Below are 11,060 nucleotides of genomic sequence, written 5' to 3'. Positions count from 1 at the left end.
ATTGATCTTCCCGGATGGCACAGTGACTCTTGATTTGGGTCTGGGCACGTAGATTAAATAAACCAGCTATATAGCAACACCCCTTGCTGGAGATCACCCATTGATCACTGTCTCTGTGGTTATCTGTTTTCTTTTCCTGTTTCTATGTGACTTTTCTGAATCATTTAAGTAAGTGATAATAGCATGTGTCTTGTGAATAAAAGCATTGGCATTTAATACAGCAAATCCACAGAAATCACATAATGATCACTAAAAATGGGAGTGAGATCAATATGCACAGGAAGACCAGGGGCTGTGTACACCGTGAACTACAATGCGAATGAGGTAGTTGATAAATAATTGAATTACATCCCCCTGCAACCTTATTAGACAAAATTATGTTAAGAGTTGAAGAAGTGGGTTTTAGAGAGGGATGGATGCAAATGTACACCCACCTCCCTTTTCTGTCACCCCCTCCTTAAATAAGCCTTGTTAAGCACAGACTCAGACTGGGACCTGTTACTCGCAGAAGTCAGCAGGACAGGACAGAGACCCTACTAGAACAGAATGGGGTGGAGGTTTTCTGCATTTTTAAAGCAGATAAAGAAGCATCCCGGAGTAAGTCCAACTATTTGTATCATCTTCTTCACAGACTGTCTAGTACTTTTCCTATGTACTGTATGACAACTTTTAAATTAGTAACTATTGTCATATTTAATGTAACATACTGCAAAAGTTTAAGTACTTCCAGATAAGAAATAAGATATAAAATAGTCAAGGTTTATTGATTTAAAGTATCTTAGTTTAATTGAAGCTGTTTCTTCCAGACCAGCTAAATGCATTGTATAATGGTATACTGTAAGGTTTCCGAATGTCTGAGTGGAGCATTTTGTAATTCTAATTATTTCAAAGGATTTAATTGCAGCCTCAAATTGCTGTTCTTTATGTCAGCATTTCTGAATGGAGTATCTCAGGTTAACCTTTATTTTACCCAGACAGAGAAATCACACCTCCTAATAATTGTGTAACTCATAATGTATTTAATTACAAGACACATTGAAAGATTAAATCATTGCAGCTAATAATCACGGTTTCATCACTTGTGCAGAAAGGGATATCATATGTTTGATAGGAGTGACTGTGTAGAAGACACATTCATATTACAGTATATTGCATTGAAGAGTAATAATAATAGATGTTGTTTTGATGGATATGTTATGCTGTAATTATTACCACGTGATCCTCGCCTTTCAGTCTTTACAGTGCTACCCTCCAGCTGTTGCTAAACCTCTCTCACAATTCAGTTTGTATCGTATTCTCACTGATTGTTGTGCCACCATTGCGGAGCAGTTAGACTGACAGTCAGCTGAGTTTACAGCACACTGAAAGAATTTACATATTAAAGGTCGTCAGAATACTGTGATGTCACTAAACAATTCTTCTGGTCAAGAGATGCTACCTGCCTGCTTTTCTGTGGTCTAATGACTGGCATTATCATCAAATACTTACAACACAGGTTGTTCCAAGCTTGCAATTGCAGTACCACACTTAACTCTCGGAATGCTGTGCTACCAAGAAAACATTAAATAAAAACAGAAACTGGTATTAATTATTCTCTGTATGGGGCTGATTCTGAATTGGGAGCAAAGCATACAAAAGCAAGTACCTTTGCAACTTGGCAAACCATGTTGCACTGCAGGTAGTGCGAAGAGCTTTACATTTGGGAAATCCGGTCATTTGGACAACATTAAAAAGGTTGACATTCTGAAGGACAACACATGGTCATGAGGTCGACCACCAATGTGTAGACATGTATTTAGGTCGACATACAGTAGTTAAATGGTCAAGACATTGAAAAAGACAACATTTAGCATGTCGACGCAAAAATGTCGACATTCTGTCTGGCGACTTTCAGAACCTTTCGACCATCTGAATGTCAACCTATAGACTGTCAACCAGTCATACCACATCCAGATTTGGGAGGGGTGTGTCGCAACTGAAATCACAATTGGAGTATAAAAATAAAGCTGCCCAGTATTTGTGGGTTACTGTACATGCCAAAGCAGCCAGTATTTACCCTGAATGTAAAACAAAATAGATGTATTAGCACCCCTTGCACTGCAGCATGGTTAGACCAGGTGCACAGTTACAGTACATGCTCATTTTTTTCTTCACTCCTAACTCAGAATCAGGCGCTATAGTCTATTTTCTTATGTTAACCCTGTGCATGTTCTTATTGGGCTGGTGCAACTGTCACGGCATCCTAAGCAAAAAAAATGTCCTACCACCTCTCGAATACTGAACCCTCACAAGAGATATATATATATATCTTAATTTGAATAACTAACAATGGAGGAAGATAATTCTAATTTTGCATAAGGATGATATATTTTAAAAAAGAATGTTTCGCATACTGTACATATAAACAATGATAAGGTGAATGCAAGACAGTGTCATGAAAACCTCCACCACTTAACACTTTTTAAAACTATTGATATTGTATTAACAAATATTTTAGTAAAACACACATTTTTCTTTTGTAAGACACACACCTGAAGAAGTCATTCTAGAACGAAACGTGTTGGGTGTATATGAAGGACGGACTGCGATTGGGACTTACTGCTGTCAGGAGTTCATACTCTAAGGGTGAGACAGCAAATTGATATCATCTTATCCCTTAAGGTCCGTATCTACTACAAGACGGAGAAACAATAGCACGATTATGACATTGTAATTGTGCTGTCGTTTCTCCGTCTGTAATGTTCCTACACTGAACGTCAGTCATTCAGTGTAGGGACATCCATCATCCCCTTACATGCTGAACCTGACATGATCGTCAGGTAGACCAGCATACACGGGCGATGATAGATGTCAGAAACTGCCAGCGGGCACGCGCATAGCTGGTTGTTTCCGACTTAAATGTGCCCAATACATGCGCGATTTGCAAGCAATTGCACGATAATGATGTCATTATCGTGCAATCACCTGTTAAAATCGCTATGTGGATATGCAGCTTTAGTGACCTAAAACAGCATGAACTGTATGTCAAGAAAGATTATTTTATGCAGATAGACATCAGTAGATTGGTAGCTGGTCCTGGGGAGAGGAGCAGCCAACTTGCAGAGAGGGAAGGGGGTGGGCACTGATGTTGTAGCTCAGAGCCGTAAGTAGGGCTCTGAGCGCCCTGTGCTGACCTTGCCCCCTTTGCGTGTGACGTCATGACATTGATCAGAAGGGGGCGGCGCTGCCAGCACCTGAAGCTGCAGCAGTGCCCGGAGCATCTTCATGATGCTCTGGACAGCTGTAATTATGGCAGAGTGCCTGCCTGTAGCGTCCAATGGAAGCTACAGGCAGCACTACCGAAGTGATGCTGGCTTCAGGGTGCCATTCCAAGCATCCTGCAGCCAGTCCCTTTGAGAGACATCCATATTTTTATGCCATCTGTCAGCAGCCTCAGTGCTGCTCTCTCAGGTGCCAGCGCCATTTGGCAGCTGCCTAATGCTGCCTAATGGTACCACCAGCCCTGCATGTTGTGAGGATGCATCACAATTAGGAAGGATAGTACTATTAGTTCAGAGGCTTATGAAATGCAATCTGTACAGCAGGGAATGGGTATGTAATGTCGCCTGTCGGGATGCCTCCTGTCAGAATACCGACAGCAGCATCCCGATGGTTGGCATCCCAACAGGGGCCGGGTAAGTATATTTACCCTCCCCCTTTCCTCCCTAACCCTAACCCTCCCTACCCCGCACCCTAACCCCCCTGTTCGTGCCTAATCCTAACCCTCCCACCTTAGTGCCTAATTCTAACCCCCTCCTCCAAAACCTAACCCTAACCCGACTACGCTCCTTAAACCTAACCATCCCACCCCCACGGCTAACGCTAAGGGCGCCCTGGACTTACCTCGTTCAGTCTGGTGTCTTTCGGCATTCCAGCATCAGGATTAAGATAGACATCAATATTTCAATGCCCATCTTAAGTCCCTTGTCAGGATTTCAGTGTAGGTATTGAGACCGGTGGCATCGCGGCCGCCAGTCTCATAACTACATCCCTACAGCAGCCTTCAGACAATTAAGCAGGAAATATTCAGTAACAGTAAAGACATCTTGAAATATTTATAAATAAAATTGTCTTTGAAGCAACAATATTATAATGTGAAACCATTTTTTAAGTATTTAAATGTTTAACTGTTAATTGATAATCTCAGTGTCTATTGAAACATGTAGTGAATCAAATTTCCATATATTCTCTTCTATAAAATATTCATTCTGGTTTTTGTTTTTTTGTTTCTATATTTAATACTTTTTGCTATACTCTTCATATTCTATTATCTGTATACATCAATGCTGGTGTGAAAAATCTTTGTTTATTTTTATGTACATGAAAAGCCAACGTTTATCTGTGCAGTCGTGCTTGGGAATGCTTATGCTCAACACCACAGGGGGAAAAAGGTCTTTAATTTGGAGGATATCCAAAAAAAAAGTACACTTCCCAGGACCTCTCTCCCCCTGGATGCATCCCTGAGTAGATAATTATGTTTGGGTTTCCCACCAATCTCATCAACAAGTCCCTCTGCGCAATAACAACCTCTTGTGTTTCTTTATATTTTAATTGTTACAATCTCAGGATCTTAGAAACGTAAACGATAAATAAAAGTGTGCAAGGATTCTATTCAACTGTGGTCTTAGGCTTTTTACTTCGTTATATAATAGTCACAACATTGGATGAGTTGATATCTGATGAAACTACACCACTACTTTGAAATATTTTCCAATCATGGAATATTGTACATTAACCCAAGTAGTTATTAGTTAAAATGCTTTTAAGAATGTAGGCAGAAATATGTATTCAGGAGACAGGCACTAACAAAACCAGGATCTACAGTAATCCCAGAGTACATTGTGGTGGTGGTGGCTGGCTATGGCTTTATTAAATGTCCTTCAAATAACTATAAATGTGTTTGATACAGAATCACATAAAAATGTAACTTTAATAATTTTACCAAATGTCAGCCCAAGAGCATACCAGTAGGCAGAGCCGTAACGAGACCTTTTGGTGCCCTGTGCCAGAGAGAGCATTCCCCACTCCCCCATTGTTTAAATAAGGACATAAGATAGTGCACCTGAATAAGGGCCATGGCTTCATGGGAAAGGGCCAGGGAAGAGATAGAGGAGGCCAGGTGATGTTGGGCATAAAAGAAGAGGAAGCTACAAGTGAGAATGATAATAAACAGGAAAATTGACAGGCCCAAACAGCACCCCCTGCCCTGCGGTGCCCTGTGCTATGGCACTGGTCGCACTACCCTAGTTACGGCCCTGCCAGTAGGCATATAAAAGAAAAAGTTACAGCAATTAAGTTTTCAGGTATTGTGGAAATGTTCACCAAGATACCTAGTAGAGTGCAAAATACAAAAAAAGCAAGAACAGGGAGGAGAAACAGCTGCTCTATTACTCTACACTGGCTGCTCTGTAACTAGCCTCACTGCTCTGTAACTAGCCTCGCTGCTCTGTAACTAGCCTGGCTGCTCTGTAACTAGCCTCGCTGCTCTGTAACTAGCCTCGCTGCTCTGTAACTAGCCTCACTGCTCTGTAACTAGCCTCACTGCTCTGTAACTAGCCTGGCTGCTCTGTAACTAGCCTCACTGCTCTGTAACTAGCCTCACTGCTCTGTAACTAGCCTGGCTGCTCTGTAACTAGCCTGGCTGCTCTGTAACTAGCCTGGCTGCTCTGTAACTAGCCTCACTGCTCTGTAACTAGCCTGGCTGCTCTGTAACTAGCCTCACTGCTCTGTAACTAGCCTCCGCTGCTGCATCTCACAGTTACTTCTATTAGTTAGATTTTGATCCGCTTTGATCCTGATACAGACATACTGTATATGGGCAGATTACTCATTTGGATCCCACAAGTGCCTGCCGGTGTGCATGTGTAGTGTCTGCTTTGTTTACTTTTTGCAATTTTTTTGTATAATACACAGGGTGTATTATGTATTTTTTTTATACTAACTTAAAACCAAATATCTACAAGTTAGTGTGCAAATGTGTCTACAAATACAGGCTGAGTCTCCCATATCCAAATAGTCTGAAATACAGAATATTCCGAAATATGGAAGTTTTTTTAGCATGACTGAGATAGTGACACCTTTGCTTTTTGACAGTTCAATGTACACAAACTTTATTTAAGGCACAAAATTACTACAATGATTATATAAATTTACCTTCAGGCTGTGTGTATAAGGTGTATATGAAACATAAATGAATTCAATGTATGTATACAAACTTTGTTTGAGCCACAAAATTATTGAAAATATAATGTATAAAATTACCTGCAGGCTGTGTGTATAAGATGTATATGATACATAAATGTATTCTGTGTTTAGATTTGGGTCTTATTCCCAAGATATTTCATTATAGTATGCAAACATTCCAAAATACGGAATATTCCGATATCCAAAATTCCCATGGTCCCAAGCATTTTGGATATGGGAGACTCAACTAGTAACAAGCAAGGCACTTTCCTTGGTAAGACTCTCTTCATTTGAAATGGACAACAAAGGATCTGACATTTCATCAGCACATAAAATGTATGTTTGCTAAGTAGACATATTGGGAGGTATTCAATTGTTATAGCGCGAACGATCTCCTGTCTAAAGTGACTGGTGATTGCGGGGCGCTATTCAATTGTTGCAGATTTTTACGCTGATCGCACCCATAGTGGTCGAGTTTAGCTGCGTAAAACGGCTACCCCGACCAAAGTGCTGGGCGCGATCACATTAAGGAGAAGATTTAATAAAGCGTGGAGAGAGTTAAAGTTGGAGATAAATAGCACCAACCAATCAGCTCCTAACTGTCACTTTACAAGTTTACAGGCTGTGTTTGAAAATGACAGTTATTAGCTGATTGGATGGTGCTATTTATCTCCAATTTTGTCTCTCTCCAAGCTTTATTAAATCTCCCCCCAAACAGGTAACTTTTCACCCATTTCAGTTCGCACCCTCTGAGCAACAATTTAATAGCTCCTCTCGGGTGCTATGGGGGGTGAAACAATTGAATACCACCCATAAAGTCTCCTTATATTAAAACCATGGATGCATCTGACCTGACATCTGCTGAACACAAAATCCATTGTATGATTCCTTTTTGGTGCCAATTAAGAGAAAGCTATATGAACCTGTATCTTCATGGGCAGCATGTATGGTGTAATGCAAGGGCAGAACTATGGGAGACAATGGAGGCGTCTGCCGCCGGGCTCCAGCACTGAAGGGGCACCTCCTCCATTGCTCTCAATATATTCACCCAACTTAGGGCTGTAACGATGTATCTGGAGTGTACCGTTACGGCCGCCCAATACATGGCACCCCTTCCCAGCACCTGAGAAGCCATTATACACTAGTGGAGAGCTCCGTGTCAGACCATCAGCTGCCACCTCCATCTATCTATAGCCTATATCTATACTCATTGGTGTTGCTGCTCCTAACTCAGCAGCTTCTTTTGTCAGTGTGACACGTCAGACACCCCCCCAAACACAACTCTCTGTCTCACTCCTCCATGGCATGCAAGTGAATCTATAAGGGGTGCAGTGTGTGCGGGGCACACAGGCCCCCAGGTCCAGGGGGGCCCCGCACCGCACACCCTGCACCCTATTATTTTAAACTTACCTGTCCGTGGTCCCGCGGTGGGTGTCAGCGCTGCTCAGAATACTGGAAAATGACCACCGCAGCCATTTTCCGGCGTTCTGCGTATGCGCAGTAGACTCCGGGCATACTCTAGTGCCCCAGTCTACTAATGCTTGTGTGGGTTTCCTGCCACATTAAAAAAATATACTGGTAGTGTGTTCATGTGGCAGCGAATATAGGGGCTAATTCAGCATTTATTGCGAAACTGTGAGTGTGTGTCTCCTACGTGATCGCATGCAGCCTCCTCTAAGGGGCGGATCCGGGGACGGGGAAGGCCGGAAATGTGTCAGCCCTATTTTCTAGGAGAGGCAAGGCCAGGGGATGCTCAAGGCCCAGAGCCATACATCTTGGTCGCAGTGCTGGGCTCGCAAATGCAGCAGGGAGTTTCAGGCACCTCCTGCTGCATTTGCATTGTAGCAAAACCGGAATTGCAAAGCTGCTTGCAGCTTTGCAATACTGTCCTAAGCTGAATCACCCCCATAGATTGTAAACTCCACTGGGGCAGGGAATGTGAATAGACAATGCAGTGAATGCAGACTATGGGCCTGATTCAGAGCCGAACGCTCTGACCAGAGCGCTCGCTCTGAATCAGTGCCCTCCTCCATGAAAATGGAGCGGCCTCATGGCCGCTCGCATAGCTGTGGGTGACCACCCACAACATATGCGAGCGTCCATGATGATGGTCGCGATGGTCTTGACCATCGCGACCATCGGGCTTGCGACGGAGACCCTGCGGTAGGGTCTAGCTGCCGCAAGCCCTGGAGTGATTTTGGCTCTATCAGAGCCAAAATCACTCTCACTGACATCACTAGTGATGTCAGTGGGGCCGGCTTCAGACGGTAGGCATTCCCATGGGAACGCCTCCGTCTGGCAGGCATGCCCCTGCACGCCCACCAAAGGGGGCGTGCTGTCAATCAACATCGACAGCACGCCCCCTTTGGTGCGAGACCCGGAGCGATCGTGAGCCCGTCGCTCGCCGGGTCTCGCGCATGCGCACGATGGAGCTCCCTCCGTCGTGCGCATGCGCAGTGGGGGAACATCGACTTGCTTGCGAGCGTCCTGCGCTCGCGAGCGGGTCTGAATGACCCCCTACGTGTGTGCTATATAAATAACTGGTACTAAAATAAATAAATCTACTTATATTGTTCATTTTGAGCAAAAACTGTCTGAATTATTGGTAAATAAGCAGAGTGAGTAGAATAGATCACCCATCCATTCTAAATGACCCATTCTTAATCAAACATTCCCTATGTTTACAAATTATACTGTAATCTCCAGTTGACTGTTTGCACCACAAATCTCGGCAATGGAAGACTCAGGGCCTGATTCAGACCCAGTCGCAAGCGCTGAGCGTTCGCAACCTGGTCGATGGTGGCCCAGAGCGCATGCGCACGACGGAGCCGGCTCCGTCGTGCACATGCGCGAGACCCAGATAGCGATGGGCAACCCGTCGCTCTGGGTCTCGCACCAAAGGGGGCGTGCTGTCAATGTTGAGTGACAGCACGCCCCCTTTGGTGGGCGGGCCGGGGGGTCGGCTCATTCCCTGTTTGAGCCGAAAGCTCTCTGGGGCTTGCAGCAACGAGACCCTACCACAAGGGTCTCGTCACAAGCCTGATGGTCACGATGGTCTTGACCATTGCGACCATCTTCCTGGCCGCTCGCTATAGCTGTGGGTGGTCACCCACAGCTATGCGAGTGGCCAGGAGGCCGTTCTAAAAAAAAAAAAAGACCGGCCCTGATTCAGAGCGAGCGCTCTGTCACAGCTTCCGGCTCTGAATCAGGGCCTCAGTCCATCCATAGTGTTACAGTAGAGTTCTGTGGAAGCCTGTCCACATTAAGGCGTCCATAACTTTATTGCAATTAAAACACAATATACAATAGCTTACACTAACTTATACTAAAAATAAAGACACAGACACGGACTACTTTGGTTAAATGGTCATAACTCACTTTTATTAAAGGTATGACCCTGAATTTTATGTTAATTATTGAATTTAATTTATTGGGAGGCAAAGAAGGATGCTACAAATAATCAGCTCCAGCCATATGATCTTAGGGAGCGACTGATACGCCCCTCCTGTGGCCATTATGACCAATATTAGGGAGCGACTGAAACGCCCCCCCCCTGTGGTCATTGTAGCTAAGCTGCGAAGACTCACAACCCCTATACTATTGCATAGTACGAGCATGTCCGCAGAGACAGACGCCCAAAGTCCTCCCGCAGAAGTAGACCATACTACGACCATTCAAAGGATATGTGCTCCACAACGATAATCTTACACTTTACGTGGCCGCTGGATTGTAGCACCTTCTCACCGAACACGACAATATCAAGTGTTAGTAAAACATATACAACAAAATGCACAGTAAAGAGATAGGGAAGGGAGGGACAAACACCGTCCAGAAAAGGAAGTTGCTGGGCATGCACCATCCTTATAAAGCCCACCAAGTCACTCCCACGAGCTCCCACATGGTCAGCAACCAACCAACCATGATAACTCCCCCAAACTACGCTACCTAGCAACTGCTTACCAAATTCCAACCAATTACAAAAAACTAAGGACTCTTATATAGATTTAAACTTAATCAGTTCTCATCTCTTCTTAAATCAGAATCGCTTCCATATCCTACTTTTGGTCTGAGAGAGATGTTCTACAGTCCTACTATAGAGCAGGGTACAGCTTGTAGTGCTCTTGTTTTCCCTGCAGCACAGATGAGGTACAGTAGCTCCCAGAGATAAGTTACGGTCTAGGCGTTCCTAGATTTACTGTTTGCTATATGCTGGTTGTCCTAATGTGGACAACCCCTATGAAAAAAAGTGGAAAAAAAAAAGCGATTTTTCTTTCCTCCCGCTATACCCTTTTAGATACCAAAAGCAGTCAAACTTGTATGTATCACTTTATTCATTAGCATTATGAGGAAAACAAATGAGCAGTCAAAATGGGACTGAGACACATGGGATATATACATTTATGCCATGTTGCGAAGTAGGTGCAAACATATAGTCTTCAATAAGATTACTTAGCTGGCAACTGTACCTGTCCTTAATCGCTCACTACCCTCCCCATGTTATGTTATTATTTCTAGGGTGCGTATGTGAGTGCTATTCTGTGTGCAATTGGTCCATTTTAAATGAGGCAATCAACAGCAGTACATAGCCTGGCAAGGGACTCTATCTTACTTAAGGTCAAGTGTTTGTGTATAGCATCCGATTGAGGGCAAAGCTTTCTTTCCCCTGGGACAAACACAGGCAAAGTAGACCGAGAGACAGAAACAAAAGCCATTATTCTGAGAAATGGAGAAACAAAACTCTTATTAGCAAGCTAAGGAGGCTGAGATTTGACTCATAGAGTGCTGGACAGGCTGTAGATGTGCCCAGATGTTGTATACTGCTGCTCAGATTAGTATAC

At 43.7% G+C, this 11,060-nt stretch overlaps 1 long non-coding RNA gene across 1 annotated transcript in view; it reads left to right on the top strand.

The window, feature by feature from the left end:
• Positions 1-518: 518 nt before the first annotated feature.
• Positions 519-11,060, top strand: part of LOC148534604 (uncharacterized) — a 31,673-nt gene continuing 21,131 nt past the window's right edge. The window contains exon 1 of the long non-coding RNA XR_015877196.1: positions 519-597. This is a non-coding gene — a long non-coding RNA (uncharacterized LOC148534604). The remainder of the gene's footprint in view (positions 598-11,060) is intronic.

This window comes from Taudactylus pleione, unplaced genomic scaffold, assembly GCF_031769625.1.
Source record: "Taudactylus pleione unplaced genomic scaffold, aTauple2 ptg000065l, whole genome shotgun sequence".
Taxonomy (NCBI): Eukaryota; Metazoa; Chordata; class Amphibia; order Anura; family Myobatrachidae; genus Taudactylus; species Taudactylus pleione.
The sequence above is the reverse complement of the archived record's forward strand: the minus strand, read 5'-3'. Positions and strand labels throughout refer to the sequence as shown.